The 18,334-nt window shown below is 45.5% G+C and overlaps 1 pseudogene; it reads right to left on the bottom strand.

Annotated features, from left to right (window-relative positions):
- Nucleotides 1–14,598: 14,598 nt before the first annotated feature.
- Nucleotides 14,599–16,329, bottom strand: LOC147960470 (uncharacterized; annotated as a pseudogene).
- Between the last annotated feature and the right edge of the window lie 2,005 nt (nt 16,330–18,334).

Below are 18,334 nucleotides of genomic sequence, written 5' to 3'. Positions count from 1 at the left end.
TGGGGGAAAACCCTTTTGTCCACTGTTGTTCGGCAGCCGGGGCTCCTCCTCGTCATTGCTATGCAGCCCCTTGTCTTCATTTTCGGCGTTTAACTTGCCTGCCTGCTTGAACACCCAAAAATCCCTGTTGGTGTGATTGGCCGGCTTTTCGGGGGTGCCATGTATCTGGCACGAGCGGTTGAGTATTCGGTCCAAACTGGACGGCCCCCTAGGATTCCTTTTGAATGGTTTTTTCCGCTGACCGGATTCAGAGCCTCTGAATCCGGCATTAACTGTCGTATCCTCAGCATTGTCGCCGTTAATGCGGCGCTTCTGCTTGTTGCGATGCGAGCTGCCGCTATTGTCCCTGGTGTCCGAATTACCAGGGTTCTTGGTCATATTGTTGCTACGAGCAAGCCAGCTGTCTTCTCCCGTGCAAAAGCGGGTCATAAGTGTCGTGAGTGCTGCCATAGATTTTGGCTTTTCCTTTCTAAGGTGCCGGGCCAGCCACTCGTCACGGATATTGTGCTTGAAGGTTGCTAGGGCCTCAGCGTCCGGACAATCGACTATTTGATTTTTCTTTGTTAGGAACCGTGTCCAGAATTGCCTGGCCGATTCCTTTGGCTGCTGAATTACGTGACTTAGGTCATCGGCGTCTGGGGGTCGCACATAAGTGCCCTGGAAATTGTCGAGGAATGCGGCTTCCAGGTCCTCCCAACAACTAATTGATCCTGTTGGCAAGCTGTTAAGCCAATGCTGAGCTGGTCCTTTAAGTTTGAGTGGGAGGTATTTGATGGCGTGGAAATCGTCGCCGCGTGCCATGTGGATATGAAGGAGATAATCCTCGATCCATATCGCAGGATCTGTTGTGCCATCATATGATTCGATGTTTACGGGTTTGAAACCCTCGGGGATTTGATGATCCATTATTTCGTCTATAAAGCAGAGTGGGTGTGTGGCGCCTCTGTATTGGGCTATATCATGACGTAGCTCCAATGAGCCTTGTCTACTGTGTTCGGCCCCGCCGAATTTGTGGCTGGCGTGACGGTTACCGTCTCGAACCGTGGGGCGCCCACGCGATCTGTAGATCGATCTTGTTTGCCTTGCCTTGTCCTCCAACATGTCTCGTAAGTCCGGCGCATATTCCCGTGCCTTGGTACGGGGTGCGGCTTGAGTGGAGGGCCGAGAGGCCTCTCTGTCGCGACCACGAGGTGGCCGGTTGGCCGCATCAAGTGCTTCCTCCTCTAATCGGGGTAGCAACCTGCGCTTTGGGTAGCTCTTGGAGGGGCGTTCGAGTTTATGCTCTTCGGCCGCAAGGACTTCAGTCCATCTGTCGACTAGCAAGTCTTGATCAGCCCTAAGTTGTTGCTGTTTTTTCTTGAGGCTTCTTGCCGTGGCCATAAGCCTGCGTTGAAAACGCTTTTTCTCGACGGGATCCTCTGGCACGACGAATTCGTCGTCGTCGAGGCTTGCCTCGTCTTCGGTGGGAGGCATATAATTATCTTCCTCGACCTCTCTGTCTGCCGCTCTCTCGTGAGGGCCGGTTTCTCCATCCTCCTGTGCGAAATCTTGCTGGAAGGGGTTTTCTTCGGCGCTTTCCGGAGTATTATTATCTCCCATGCTGGAATCACCTTGTTTGTTTTGGCAGGATTTTGAGCGGCGCTGCTGACGCCGGCGCTTAGGCTGTTTCTTGGAGGGGTCATCCTCCGCTGTTCCATCGCCATCTCCCTCTTTTGGGGTGTCCACCATGTATATGTCATACGATGAGGTGGCTTTCCAGGGCCTAGTAGGCGCTGGTTCTTCATCATCTCCTTCATCGGCGTCCATACCGTCGATGTCTTCGGAGTCGAAGTCGAGCATGTCAGTTAAGTCGTCGACAGTGGCTACAAAGTGGGTGGTGGGTGGGCTTTGAATTTCTTCATCGTCCGTACCCCAACCTTGCTGACCGTAGTCCGGCCAGGGCTCTCCTTATAAAGAGAGAGACTTCAGTGACTTCAGGATATCGCCGAAAGGCGAGTGCTGAAAGATGTCCGCGGCAGTGAACTCCATGATCGGCGCCCAATCGGATTCGATTGGTAGGGGCACGGAGGGTTCGGAGTCCGGAGAGGGGTCCGGCTCCTTGGAGTCACGAGTCTCGTAGAGTACGGGGCTGGTGTTTGGCTCAATCGCCGTTGGGGTCGCAGCCCCCGAGGTGGCGTCCAACCGCCCATCCTTGATCGGCGCAGTTGGCTCCGAATTAAGGGTCGGAGCCGATGCGGGTGCGGCCTCCAGGGCACTGTTCGGTGGCAGAGCTAGATCATGCTCGTCGTGACAGTGCGGCGCGCTCGGCAGTGGCTCGAATCCATCGAAGATCAAGTCCCCACGGATGTCAGCCGTGTAGTTTAAATTTCCAAATCTGACCTGACGGCCAGGGGTGTAGCGTTCCATCTGCTCCAGACGGCCAAGCGAATTGGCCCGCAGTGCGAAGCCGCCGAAGACGAAGATCTGTCTGGGGAGGAAGTTCTCACCCTAGACTGCATCGCTATCGATGATCGTGGGAGCCATCGATCCTGACGGCGACGACACAGAGGAACTCTCAATGAAAGGACCAATGTCGGTGTCAAAACCGGCGGATCTCGGGTAGGGGGTCCCGAACTATGCGTCTAGGCCGGATGGTAACAGGAGACAAGGGACATGAAGTTTTACCCAGGTTCGGGCCCTCTCGATGGAGGTAAAACCCTATGTCCTGCTTGATTAATATTGATGATATGGGTAGTACTGTTGGGTTTCGTAGTAATTTCAAAAAAATTCCTACGCACATGCAAGATCATGTGATGCATAGCAACGAGGGGGGGAGTGTGATCTACATACCTAGTAGATCGACAACGGAAGCGTTTGGTTGATGTAGTCGTACGTCTTCACGATCCGACCGATCAAGCACCGAAACTACGGCACCTCTGAGTTCGAGCACACGTTCAGCTCGATGACGATCCCCGGACTCCGATCCAGCAAAGTGTCGGGGAAGAGTTCCGTCAGCACGACGGCGTGGTGACGATCTTGATGCACTACAGCAGCACGGCTTCGCCTAAACTCCGCTACAGTATTATTGAGGACTATGGTGGCTGGGGCCGCTGCACACGGCTAAGGAATAGATCACGTGGATCAACTTGTGTGTTCTAGGGTGCCTCTGCCTCAGTATATAAAGGACCAAAAGGGGGGAGGCTGGCCGGCCACATAGGGCGCGCCAAGAGAGTCCTACTCCCTCTGGGAGTAGGATTCCCCCCCCCAATCCTAGTTGGAATAGGACTTGTGGAGGGGGGAAAAGAGAGAGAGGGGCCGGCCCCCTCTCCTTGTCCAATTCGGACCAAGGGAGGGGAGGGGCGCGCGGCCCATGTAGGGCTGCCTCTTCTCTTTTCCACTAAGGCCCATCATGGCCCATTTAGCTCCCGGGGGGTTCCGGTAACCTCCCGGTACTCCGGTAAAATCCCGATTTCACCCGGAACACTTCCGATATCCAAACATAGGCTTCCAATATATCAATCTTTATCTCTCGACCATTTCGAGACTCCTCGTCATGTCCGTGATCACATCCGGGACTCCGAACAACCTTCGGTACATCAAAATGCATAAACTCATAATATAACTGTCATCGTAACCTTAAGCGTGCGGACCCTACGGGTTCGAGAACAATGTAGACATGACCGAGACATGTCTCCAGTAAATAACCAATAGCGGGACCTAGATGCCCATATTGGCTCCTACATATTCTACGAAGATATTTATCGGTCAGACCGCATAACAACATACGTCGTTCCCTTTGTCATCGGTATGTTACTTGCCCGAGATTCGATCGTCGGTATTCCAATACCTAGTTCAATCTCGTTACCGGCAAGTCTCTTTACTCGTTCCGTAATACATCATCTCACAACTAACATATTAATTGTAATGCTTGCAAGGCTTATGTGATGTGCATTACCGAGAGGGCCCAGAGATACCTCTCCGACAATCGGAGTGACAAATCCTAATCTCGAAATACGCCAACCCAACATGTACCTTTGGAGACACCTGTAATGCTCCTTTATAATCACCCAGTTACGTTGTGATGTTTGGTAGCACCCAAAGTGTTCCTCTGGTAAACGGGAGTTGCATAATCTCATAGTTATAGGAACATGTATAAGTCATAAAGAAAGCAATAGCAACATACTAAACGATCGGGTGCTAAGCTAATGGAATGGGTCATGTCAATCAGATCATTCTCTCAATGATGTGATCCCGTTAATAAAATAACAACTCATTGTTCATGGTTAGGAAACATAACCATCTTTGATTAACGAGCTAGTCAAGTAGAGGCATACTAGTGACACTTTGTTTGTCTATGTATTCACACATGTATTATGTTTCCGGTTAATACAATTCTAGCATGAATAATAAACATTTATCATGATTATAAGGAAATAAATAATAACTTTATTATGGCCTCTAGGGCATATTTCCTTCAGTCTCCCACTTGCACTAGAGTCAATAATCTAGATTACAGAGTAATGATTCTAACACCCATGGAGCCTTGGTGCTGATCATGTTTTGCTCGTGGAAGAGGCTTAGTCAACGGGTCTGCAATATTCAGGTCCGTATGTATCTTGCAAATCTCTATGTCTCCCACCTGGACTAGATCCTGGATGGAATTGAAGCGTCTCTTGATGTGCTTGGTTCTCTTGTGAAATCTGGATTCCTTTGCCAAGGCAATTGCACCAGTATTGTCACAAAAGATTTTCATTGGACCCAATGCACTAGGTATGACACCCAGATCGGATATGAACTCCTTCATCCAGACTCCTTCATTTGCTGCTTCCGAAGCAGCTATGTACTCCGGTTCACATGTAGATCCCGCTACAACGCTTTGTTTAGAACTACACCAACTGACAGCTCCACCGTTTAATGTAAACATGTATCCGGTTTGCGATTTAGAATCGTCCGGATCAGTGTCAAAGCTTGCATCAATGTAACCTTTTACGGTGAGCTCTTTGTCACCTCCATATACGAGAAACATATCCTTAGTCCTTTTCAGGTATTTCAGGATGTTCTTGACCGCTGTCCAGTGATCCATTCCTGGATTACTTTGGTACCTCCCTGCTAGACTTATAGCAAGGCACACATCAGGTCTGGTACACAGCATTGCATACATGATAGATCCTATGGCTGATGCATAGGGAACATCTTTCATATTCTCTCTATCTTCTGCAGTGGTCGGGCATTGAGTCTTACTCAACTTCACACCATGTAACACAGGCAAGAACCCTTTCTTTGCTTGATCCATTTTGAACTTCTTCAAAATTTTGTCAAGGTATGTGGTTTGTGAAAGTCCAATTAAGCGTTTTGATCTATCTCTATAGATTTTAATGCCTAATATGTAAGCAGCTTCACCGAGGTCTTTCATTGAAAAACTCTTATTCAAGTATCCCTTTATGCTATCCAGAAATTCTATATCATTTCCAACTAATAATATGTCATCTACATATAATATCAGAAATGCTACAGAGCTCCCACTCACTTTCTTGTAAATACAGGCTTCTCCAAAAGTCTGTATAAAACCAAATGCTTTTGATCACACTATCAAAGCGTTTATTCCAACTCCGAGAGGCTTGCACCAGTCCATAAATGGATCGCTGGAGCTTGCACACTTTGTTAGCTCCTTTTGGATCGACAAAACGTTCTGGTTGCATCATATACAACTCTTCTTCCAGAAATCCATTCAGGAATGCAGTTTTGACATCCATCTGCCAAATTTCATAATCATAAAATGCGGCAATTGCTAACATGATTCAGACAGACTTAAGCATCGCTACGGGTGAGAAGGTCTCATCGTAGTCAATCCCTTGAACTTGTCGGAAACCTTTTGCGACAAGTCGAGCTTTGTAGACAGTAATATTACCGTCAGCGTCAGTCTTCTTCTTGAAGATCCATTTATTCTCAATTGCTTGCCGATCATCGGGCAAGTCAACCAAAGTCCATACTTTGTTCTCATACATGGATCCCATCTCAGATTTCATGGCTTCAAGCCACTTTGCGGAATCTGGGCTCACCATTGCTTCTTCATAGTTCGTAGGTTCATCATGATCTAGTAGCATGACTTCCAGAACGGGATTACCGTACCACTCTGGTGCGGATCTTACTCTGGTTGATCTACGAGGTTCAGTAGTATCTTGTTCTGAAGTTTCATGATAATCATCATTAGCTTCCTCACTAACTGGTGTAGGTGTCATAGAAACAGTTTTCTGTGATGTACTACTTTCCAATAAGGGAGCAGGTACAGTTACCTCGTCAAGTTCTACTTTCCTCCCACTCACTTCTTTCGAGAGAAACTCCTTCTCCAGAAAGTTTCCGAATTTAGCAACAAAAGTCTTGCCTTCGGATCTGTGATAGAAGGTGTATCCAATAGTTTCCTTTGGATATCCTATGAAGACACATTTCTCCGATTTGGGTTCGAGCTTATCAGGTTGAAGCTTTTTCACATAAGCATCGCAGCCCCAAACTTTCAGAAACGACAACTTTGGTTTCTTGCCAAACCACAGTTCATAAGGCGTCGTCTCAACGGATTTTGATGGTGCCCTATTTAACGTGAATGCGGCCGTCTCTAGAGCGTATCCCCAAAACGATAGCGGTAAATCAGTAAGAGACATCATAGATCGCACCATGTCCAGTAAAGTACGATTACGACATTCGGACACACCATTACGCTGAGGTGTTCCGGGTGGCGTGAGTTGCGAAACTATTCCACAATTTTTCAAATGTACACCAAACTCGTAACTCAAATATTCTCCTCCACGATCAGATCGTAGAAACTTTATTTTCTTGTTACGATGATTTTCAACTTCACTCTAAAATTCTTTGAACTTTTCAAATGTTTCAGACTTATGTTTCATTAAGTAGGTATACCCATATCTGCTTAAATCATCTGTGAAGGTGAGAAAATAACGATATCCGCCACGAGCCTCAATATTCATCGGACCACATACATCTGTATGTATGATTTCCAACAAATCTGTTGCTCTCTCCATAGTACCGGAGAACGGCGTTTTAGTCATCTTGCCCATGAGGCACGGTTCGCAAGTACCAAGTGATTCATAATCAAGTGGTTCCAAAAGTCCATCAGTATGGAGTTTCTTCATGCGCTTTACACCGATATGACCTAAACGGAAGTGCCACAAATAAGTTGCACTCTCATTATCAACTCTGCATCTTTTGGCTTCAACATTATGAATATGTGTGTTACTACTATCAAGATTCAACAAGAATAGACCACTCTTCAAGGGTGCATGACCATAAAAGATATTACTCATATAAATAGAACAACCATTATTCTCTGATTTAAATGAATAACCGTCTCGCATCAAACAAGATCCAGATATAATGTTCATGCTTAATGCTGGCATCAAATAACAATTATTTAGGTCTAATACTAATCCCGAAGGTAGATGTAGAGGTAGCGTGCCGACTGCGATCACATCGACTTTGGAACCGTTTCCCACGCGCATCGTCACCTCGTCCTTAACCAATCTTCGCTTGATTCGTAGTCCCTGTTTCGAGTTGCAAATATTAGCAACAGAACCAGTATCAAATACCCAGGTGCTACTGCGAGCATTAGTAAGGTACACATCAATAACATGTATATCACATATACCTTTGTTCACCTTGCCATCCTTCTTATCCGCCAAATACTTGGGGCAGTTCCGCTTCCAGTGACCAGTCTTCTTGCAATAGAAGCACTCAGTTTCAGGCTTAGGTCCAGGTTTGGGTTTCTTCTCTTGAGTAGCAACTTGCTTGCCGTTCTTTTTGAAGTTCCCCTTCTTCTTCCCTTTGCCCTTTTTCTTGAAACTAGTGGTCTTGTTGACCATCAACACTTGATGCTCCTTCTTGATTTCTACCTCCGCAGCTTTCAGCATTGCGAAGAGCTCGGGAATAGTCTTATTCATCCCTTGCATATTATAGTTCATCATGAAGCTCTTGTAGCTTGGTGGTAGTGATTGGAGAATTCTGTCAATGACGCAATCATCTGGAAGATTAACTCCCAATTGAATCAAGTGATTATTATACCCAGACATTTTGGTATATGCTCACTAACAGAACTGTTCTCTTCCATCTTGCAGCTATAGAACTTATTGGAGACTTCATATCTCTCAATCCGGGCATTTGCTTGAAATATTAACTTCAACTCCTGGAACATCTTATATGCTCCATGACGTTCAAAACGTCGTTGAAGTCCCGATTCTAAGCCGTAAAGCATGGCACACTGAACTATCGAGTAGTCATCAGCTTTGCTCTGCCAGACGTTCATAACATCCGGTGTTGCTCCTGCAGCAGGCCTGGCACCCAGTGGTGCTTCCAGGACGTAATTCTTATGTGCAGCAATGAGGATAATCCTCAAGTTACGGACCCAGTCCGTGTAATTGCTACCATCATCTTTCAACTTTGCTTTCTCAAGGAACGCATTAAAATTCAACGGAACAACAGCACGAGCCATCTATCTACAATCAAACATAAACAAGCAAGATACTAATCAGTTACTAAGTTTCATGATAAATTTAAGTTCAGTTAATTTACTTAAAGAACTCCCACTTAGATAGACATCCCTCTAATCCTCTAAGTGATTACGTGATCCAAATCAACTAAACCATGTCCGATCATCACGTGAGATGGAGTAGTTTTCATTGGTGAACATCATTATGTTGATCATATCTACTATATGATTCATGCTCGACCTTTCGGTCTCCGTGTTCCGAGGCCATATCTGTATATGCTTGGCTCGTCAAGTATAACCTAAGTATTCCGTGTGTGCAACTGTTTTGCACCCGTTGTATTTGAATGTAGAACCTATCACACCCGATCATCACGTGGTGTCTCAGCACGAAGAACTTTCGCAATGGTGCATACTCAGGGAGAACACTTCTTGATAATTTAGTGAGAGATCATCTTATAATGCTACCGTCAATCAAAGCAAGATAAGATGCATAAAAGATAAACATCACATGCAATCAATATAAGTGATATGATATGGCCATCATCATATTGTGCTTGTGATCTCCATCTCCGAAGCACCGTCGTGATCACCATCGTCATCGGCGTGACACCTTGATCTCCATCGTAGCATCGTTGCCGTCTCGCCAAGCTTGTGCTTCTATGACTATCGCTACCGTTTAGTGATAAAGTAAAGCATTACATCGCGATTGCATTGCATACAATAAAGCGACAACCATATGGCTCCTGCCGGTTGCCGATAACTCGGTTACAAAACATGATCATCTCATACAATAAAATTCAGCATCATGTCTTGACCATATCACATCACAACATGCCCTGCAAAAACAAGTTAGACGTCCTCTACTTTGTTGTTGCAAGTTTTACGTGGCTGCTACGGGCTTAAGTAAGAACCAATCTCACCTACGCATCAAAACCACAACGATAGTTTGTCAATTTGACTCCGTTTTAACCTTCGCAAGGACCGGGCGTAGCCATACTTGGTTCAACTAAAGTTGGAGAAACTGTCACCCACAAGCCACCTCTGTGCAAAGCACGTCGGGAGAACCGGTCTCGCGTAAGCGTACGCGTAATGTCGGTCTGGGCCGCTTCATCCAACAATACCGCCGAACCAAAGTATGACATGCTGGTATGCAGTATGACTTATATCGCCCACAACTCACTTGTGTTCTACTCGTGCATATAACATCAACATATAAAACCTAGGCTCGGATGCCACTGTTGGGTTTCGTAGTAATTTCAAAAAATTTCCTACGCACACGCAAGATCATGTGATGCATAGCAACGAGGGGGGGAGTGTGATCTACATACCTAGTAGATCGACAACGGAAGCGTTTGGTTGATGTAGTCGTACGTCTTCACGATCCGACCGATCAAGCACCGAAACTACGGCACCTCCGAGTTCGAGCACACGTTCAGCTCGATGACGATCCCCGGACTCCGATCCAGCAAAGTGTCGGGGAAGAGTTCCGTCAGCACGACAGCGTGGTGACGATCTTGATGCACTACAGCAGCAGGGCTTCGCCTAAACTCTGCTACAGTATTATCGAGGACAATGGTGGCTGGGGCCGCCGCACACGGCTAAGGAATAGATCACGTGGATCAACTTGTGTGTTCTAGGGTGCCTGTGCCTCAGTATATAAAGGACCAAAAGGGGGGAGGCTGGCCGGCCACATAGGGCGCGCCAGGAGAGTCCTACTCCCTCTGGGAGTAGGATTCCCCCCCCCCCCCAATCCTAGTTGGAATAGGACTTGTGGAGGGGGGGAAAGAGAGAGAGGGGCCGGCCCCCTCTCCTTGTCCAATTCGGACCAAGGGAGGGGAGGGGCGCGCGGCCCATGTAGGGCTGCCTCTTCTCTTTTCCACTAAGGCCCATCATGGCCCATTTAGCTCCCGGGGGGTTCCGGTAACCTCCCGGTACTCCGGTAAAATCCCGATTTCACCCGGAACACTTCCGATATCCAAACATAGGCTTCCAATATATCAATCTTTATGTCTCGACCATTTCGAGACTCCTCGTCATGTCCGTGATCACATCCGGGACTCCGAACAACCTTCAATACATCAAAATGCATAAACTCATAATATAACTGTCATCGTAACCTTAAGCGTGCGGACCCTACGGGTTCGAGAACAATGTAGACATGACCGAGACATGTCTCCAGTCAATAACCAATAGCGGGACCTGGATGCCCATATTGGCTCCTACATATTCTACGAAGATCTTTATCGGTCAGACCGCATAACAACATACGTCGTTCCCTTTGTCATCGGTATGTTACTTGCCCGAGATTCGATCGTCGGTATTCCAATACCTAGTTCAATCTCGTTACCGGCAAGTCTCTTTACTCGTTCCGTAATACATCATCTCACAACTAACATATTAGTTGTAATGCTTGCAAGGCTTATGTGATGTGCATTACCGAGAGGGCCCAGAGATACCTCTCCGACAATCGAAGTGACAAATCCTAATCTCGAAATACGCCAACCCAACATGTACCTTTAGAGACACCTGTAATGCTCCTTTATAATCACCCAGTTACGTTGTGACGTTTGGTAGTACCCAAAGTGTTCCTCTGGTAAACGGGAGTTGCATAATCTCATAGTTATAGGAACATGTATAAGTCATGAAGAAAGCAATAGCAACATACTAAACGATCGGGTGCTAAGCTAATGGAATGGGTCATGTCAATCAGATCATTCTCTCAATGATGTGATCCCGTTAATCAAATAACAACTCATTGTTCATGGTTAGGAAACATAACCATCTTTGATTAACGAGCTAGTCAAGTAGAGGCATACTAGTGACACTTTGTTTGTCTATGTATTCACACATGTATTATGTTTCCGGTTAATACAATTCTAGCATGAATAATAAACATTTATCATGATTATAAGGAAATAAATAATAACTTTATTATTGCATCTAGGGCATATTTCCTTCAAGTACAAGAGTAGATCTACCACGAGATCGAGGAGGCTAAACCCTAGAAGCTATCCTATGGTATGATTGTTGATGTTTATGTTGTCCTACGGACTAAAACACTCCGGTTTATATAGACACCATGTAGGGTTAGGGTTACATAGAGTCGGTTACAATGGTAGGAGATCTACATATCCGTATCACCAAGCTTGCCTTCCACGCCAAGGAAAGTCCCCTCCGGACACGGGACGAAGTCTTCAATCTTGTATCTTCATAGTCCAGGAGTCCGGCTGAAGGTATAGTCCGGCTATCCGAACACCCCCTAATCCAGGACTCCCTCAGTGGCGGTGGGTGGCGGGGCGGCTAGTGGGTGGCGGGGGCGGCGGCAGGTGGTGGGGGCGGCTGGTGGGGGTGACGGCGAGTGGCGGGGGTGGCAGCACGGCGTGGGGGCGGCGGCGGGTGGCGTCGGCAGGGGGTGGGGGCGGCGGCGTGGTGGCTCGAGGAGGAGAGAGGAGAGAAAGAGAGATGGATCCCGGGCGGGTGGGTCTCGTCGTTAGGTAGGTTAGGTCTTTGTCGTCCGCCAAACCTTTGTCGTCAGCTTTTTTTCCTCTTTGTCATCCGCTAGCTGACGGCAAAGAGGGGGGCCATTAAGTTTGGATTAATCAGCTCATTAGTGGGGACCACCACCCTCTTTGTCGTCTGCTAGCTGACAGCAAAGATTCGTTGTCGTCCGCTAGCTGATGGCAAAGAGTAGGAAGATGGCAAAGACCGTTCTTTGCCATCAGCCAGTTCATTGTCGTCCGTTTTCTGCAAGCGGACTGCAAAGACCTTCTTTGCCGTCAGCTAGCAGACGGCAAAGACTCGGCAGACGGCAAATTAGCTAATTCCAGTGGTGCCTTATTGAGTCTAAAGACTTTGTCAGGATGATTTGGATCTTCAAAACCTGGGGGTTGAGCAACATATACTTCTTCCTCAAGCTTACCATTGAGGAATGCACTTTTCACATCCATTTGATATAAGATAATATTATGATGGTTAACATAAGCAAGTAATATGCGAATAGCTTCAAGTCTAGCAACAGGTGCAAAAGTTTCATCAAAATCAATTCCTTCAACCTGTGTGTAGCCTTGAGCTACAAGCCGTGCCTTATTCCTCAGCACAAGGCCATTTTCATCTTGCTTGTTGCGGTAGATCCATTTTGTGCCGATGATATTGTGCTTATGAGGATCTGGATGTTTGACCAGTTCCCAGACGTTGTTGAGCTCGAATTGATTTAATTCCTCTTGCATAGCTTGAATCCACTCAGGCTCCATAAATGCTTCATCTACCTTAGTTGGCTCTTTGATAGAGACGAAAGCAAAGTGCCCACAAAAGTTAGATAAATGTGAAGCTCTTGAGCGTGTGAGAGGACCTGGAATGTTGATGTCGTTGATGATTTTCTCAATTTGCACTTCATTTGCAACACGAGGATGAGCGGGTTGACGTTGAGGAATTTGATCAGCATTTTCTTCAGCACCATTTTCCTCAGGTGCATTAGCATGATGTTCTTCATGTTCTGGAATGGCTTCTTCAACAGATTCTTCAGTAGGAATGACATCCTTAGTAGCCTTGAACTTAATAGATTCCTCAGGAGGTATTTCATCTGTCACAGGAGGTAGGTGCTCTCTTTGTGAGCCATTAGTTTCATCGAACCGCACATCTACAGTTTCAACAACCTTGTGATGATAGGTGTTGAAGACTCTGTAGGTGTGCGAGTCTTTACCATAACCGAGCATCAAACCTTCATGTGCTTTCGGTGCAAATTTAGAACTGTGATGAGGATCTCTAATCCAACATTTAGCATCAAAGACTTTGAAATAACTCACATTGGGTTTCTTGTCCGTGAGGAGTTCATATGCAGTCTTCTTGAAGAATTTGTGAAGATATACCCTGTTGATGATGTGGCACGCAGTATCAATTGCCTCAGGCCAAAAGCGAGGAGGCACCTTGTACTCATCAAGCATAGTGCGGGCCATCTCAACAAGAGTCATGTTCTTGCGCTCTACGACGCCATTTTGCTGAGGAGTATAAGGAGCAGATAACTCATGAGTAATACCAAGTTCATCAAGATAGTCATCAAGACCAGTGTTCTTGAACTCAGTTCCATTATCACTTCTGATGTGCTTGATCTTCACACCAAAGTTGGTTGAAACCCTCGATGAAAATCGTTTGAAGACTTCCCGCACTTCAGTTTTGTAAGTGATGATATGGGCGCATGTATATCGAGAATAATCATCAACAATGACAAGGCCATATAAGGATGCAACATTAGTAAATGTGGCATAGTGAGTAGGGGCAAAGAGATCCATGTGAAGTAATTCAAATGGTCGAGTAGTAGTCATGATATGATAGTCTTCGCTGGATGCTTGGCCTTGGTCATTTTTCCAGCTTCACAGGCTCCGCATAAGTGATCCTTGAGGGATTTGACATTTTCAATGCCAATGACATGCTTCTTCTTCGCGAGCGTGTGCAAATTCCTCATGCCAACATGACCAAGTCGTCGATGCCATAGCCAGCCTTCTGAAGCTTTTGCAAGTAGACATGTAGCAGGTTGTGGTCCTGTAGAGAAATCAACAATATACAAATCTCCTCTCCTAAAGCCTTCGAAGACTTTGGAATTGTCAGCTTCCATGATCACAACACAACGATACTTGCCAAAGACAACAATCATATCAAGATCACAAAGCATTGAGACAGACATGAGGTTGAACCCTAAGGACTCGACAAGCATGACTTTGTCCATGTCTCGATCCTTTGAGATTGCAACCTTACCTAGACCCAATACCTTGCTTTTGCCTTTGTCAGCGTAGGTGATATGCTTCAGGTGTGATGGAGATAAAGCAGTGTCCATCAATAAGCTCCTGTCACCAGTCATATGATTTGTACATCCACTATCGAGGACCCACTCAGTGGCTTTGGGTTGATCATCCAGCAGATGAATTACTGCAACTTACGAACTCATATACTTCAGCAATGAAGAATATGGCATCAATTTCATCAAGCAATAGAACAGATAAAGCAGTATGAGGACGTGAGAAATGAAAATTCATTTCTTCATGATTAGCTTGCATCCTTTCAAGCAAATTCAGGTCTCCAGCAAATTCTTCAGACGATTAAGTTCGTCTGGAGACCTAACCCTGCATAAGAGGTTAGTTCTTTTTCTTCACCACCCACATCCGAAGGGGTGGCAAAGAATTCATCATTCTACGAGCTCCATAAGAGAAAGGTGGCATAGATGCCAATCCACTTCGTTTCACATAAGAGGGGTTAGGGTAAGCATAGGAGTAAGCAGAGAAATTCTTCGAGGACTTATGAACATAATGATTTGAAGAATAATGCACATATCTATAGTCCTTAGATCTTCCCTGTGAAACATACGGGTTAGCATGATGATGTTCATATGAGGACTTTGATCCTTTTGAGGAATTTGATCCATGTGAGGAGTTTGGTCCGTATGAGGACTTGGATCCATACGAAGAATTTGGTCCTTATGAAGAATTTGATCTGGGGTTCCTATTTTTCACAGGTGGTGTCATGATGACATTCACCTGAAGATTTTCAAGGCACCTTTTGGGAACCCAGATTTTCTTCATAGGAGGACCGTTCCTGCAGTTAGTGCCAACATATCTAGCAAATACTTCACCATTCTGATTTTTGAACAGTTTATAGTTGGAGTCAATTGACTCATCAGAAGAATATGAAGATTCAAATGTAAAGCCAGATAAAGTAGATGGATCCACTGAAGGTCCCTTTGCAGCAACCCATGAGGTTTTGGGATACTGCTCAGGTTTCCACTAGGTCCCATCAGCATTGAGTTTCCTCTCAAAGGCAATACCCTCTTTCCTAGGGTTCCTGTTGAGGATATGCTTTTTAAGCACGTCACAAAGAGCCTGATGCCCCTTGAGGCTTTTGTACATGCCTGTCATATACAATTCCTTCAGCCCTGCATCATCAGTGATACTAGCAATGTCCTCAGTTGAGGAATTAGTGATAGCAGAGGCAGTTGAAGAATTTGCAGCAATGGAAGTATTTGAGCATTCAGGTGAAAAATTAACAGATTCACGTTCAATGCACTTCAAACACGGAGGAACAAATTCATCGTGAGTAGCGCTGATCTGTTAAGCAAGTAATGAATCACGCTCCTTCTGAAGATCTTCATAACTCACTCTTAACTGCTCAAGATCTTGCTTTCTTTGAAGAAATTCATAAGAAAGCTTCTCATAATCAGATAGGAGAGTGTTATGATGACCTTGAAGATTGTCAAACTTGGACTGAAGTCTCTGAAGATTTTCAGTCAAAATTTTAGTGCGATCCATTTCCTCGCCCAACATATCATCGCTCTCATTTAGCATGTTTTGAACTTTTTCCAAAGCTCTTTGTTGTTTAGTGGCAAGGGAAGCAAGTTTGACATAACTGGGTCCAAATTCATCAACAAATTCATCATCACTTGACTCAGATAAGTAGTAGTCAGTTACCTTGGCACCTTTTGCCATAAGGCATGGTGCAGAGGATGATGACTCTGGATTGAAAGTCATAGCCTTGCGCGATTCCATGAATTCTTCGAACCAGGGATCATGGTGAGATCGATGACCTTCATAGACCTCAGAAAGTCGGTCCCAGATGAGTTTTGCATGGCTGAGATGCATAACGTTCCTGAACTGATTTTGTGACAAGCTGGAGCAGATGATGTCCTTCACCGTGAGGTTGAGAAGTGTGTATTTGCGAATATCATCAGCCTCCACCATCTTGCATAGGTCAGTAAGACCAATCTCGGTGACGGTCCAGAGTTCGTTGTTCATCGCCATGAGGCGCTTCTTCATCATGGCCTTCCACTTGGGATAATCATGACCGTCAAAGATGGGGCAAGTCACAGTCTTCATTACCGTGGTCGACATAACTAAAATTTTAGGCGGTTAAACCAAAATCACACAGAACAAGGGAGTACCTTGCTCTGATACCAATTGAAAGTGTGTTATATCGACTAGAGGGGGTGAATAGGTGATTTTAATGAATTATTCACTAAGGAATTTCAGGGTGAGGAAATTCCTGAGTGAAGAACTACTTGCAGCGGAATAAGTACTCAGAAGTAAACATAACAGAGCATGAGCATGGACTTCATCAAGAAACAAAAACAAGCACAGAGTACAGAAAGCGTAAACACATGATAACACATGATAAAGACAAATAGACTGAAGAAATTGAACTGAGGAAATAGAGAAAGTCTTCAGTCCAAGTCTTCAAACAGATATGAACAAGCACACAACACAGAAATGAGGAAATGGAAGGGTTGAGGAAATGGAACCAGGTAGCTTGGTGAAGACAATGATTTGGTAGACCAGTTCCAACTGTTGTGACAGTTGTTCGTCTGGTTAGGGCGGCTAGGTATTTAAACCCGAGGACACACAGTCCCAGACACCCAGTCCTGAACACGCAGCTCAGGACACTTAGTCCTCACCGTATTCCCCTTGAGCTAAGGTCACACAGACCTCGCCCAATCACTCATGGTAAGTCTTCAGGTGACTTCCAAACCTTCACAGACTCGGTCACTCGACGATCCACAATTTCCTCTTGGATACTCTAGACCATGACGCCTAACCGTCTGGAAGATGCACAGTCTTCAAAGGTAACAAGCGTCGGATCCACGCAGGATCAATCTCTTTAGTGATGCTCAATCACTTTGGGTTTGTAGGTGTTTGGGTTTGGGTTTTCCTCACTTGATGATTTTCGCTCAAACTCCTCGGAGGATGGGATGCTCTCAAATGACAAGTGTCAGTTTCTCTCGGAGCAGCCAACCAGCTAGTGGTTGTAGGGGGCGGCCATTTATAGCCTAGGGAGCAGCCCGACATGATAAGACATAAATGCCCTTCAATGATATGACCGTTAGGTGGGTAGATATTTGGGACAGCTGGCGCATAGCACAGCAACGGTCGTAATTTTGAGTATCAAATTCCTCGGGGCTATCATGTTCCTCACTGTGTAGGCAATCCGTACTGGCGAATTCCTAACTCCTCAGTCAGATCAAATTCCTCAGAGACCAGAACAATTTCGTCTCTGTCACTGATGAAATTCACTGAACTGTATGAGATTTTCAATGGCTTCACTCGAAGGGATTGGTAGGTGTAGGATTTGAGTTGAGCATCACTTGAAAATTTTTCCTTAGTATTTACTCGACCCTCTTTAAAATTACGGTGTTTCCTATGACTCAAGAAAGAGAAAAGGAAACTACGAAAACAAAAGTCTTCATGCTTCATGTTCCTCGAATGAATACCAAGTCTTCAGGATTACACCAATTTCTTCACTTTCAAAGTCTTCAGAAAGTCTTCAGAAATCCAAAGTCTTCAGTCGGAGAACTTCATTTTTAGGGGTCGACTTTCTCTGTAAATATCAAACTCCTCATAGACTTATAGACCTGTGTACACTCACAAACGCATCAGTCCCTTAACCTATAAGTCTTCAGTACACCAAAATTACTAAGGGGCATTAGATGCACTTACAATAGACAACAAAGTGATAACAATGGACACTGAACATACCTCAATAGCCGCGGTGTTGCAGGAGAGGATTTAACACAAGCTAGTGCTTAGAGAGGTGGACTGGCATCATTGCATCAAGCCGGCACAACTATGTCATTGAGGAGATGTTAGCCGCCGCAAGTCTCCACCTTATCCAAATTGACTTGTCTTCGCATCATCTTGTGGGCTTAGGAGCGGCAAGCGGAAGGGGCAGCACCGCTGGGGCGAGGGAAAACATGAATGGAATACTCTAATCAAACCAAGAATCTGAACCAGATACAATATGTTTAGGGAAGCATACAAACGTCATAGTTTGATCCAACAGGTTATAAAAATATGAGGGAAAATCTTAGAAGGAAAAAGATAAGGAGAG

This window comes from Triticum urartu, chromosome 7A, assembly GCF_056163025.1.
Source record: "Triticum urartu cultivar PI428250 chromosome 7A, HENAU_Tu73, whole genome shotgun sequence".
Taxonomy (NCBI): domain Eukaryota; kingdom Viridiplantae; phylum Streptophyta; class Magnoliopsida; order Poales; family Poaceae; genus Triticum; species Triticum urartu.
This window is presented reverse-complemented; position numbering and strand designations above follow the sequence as displayed.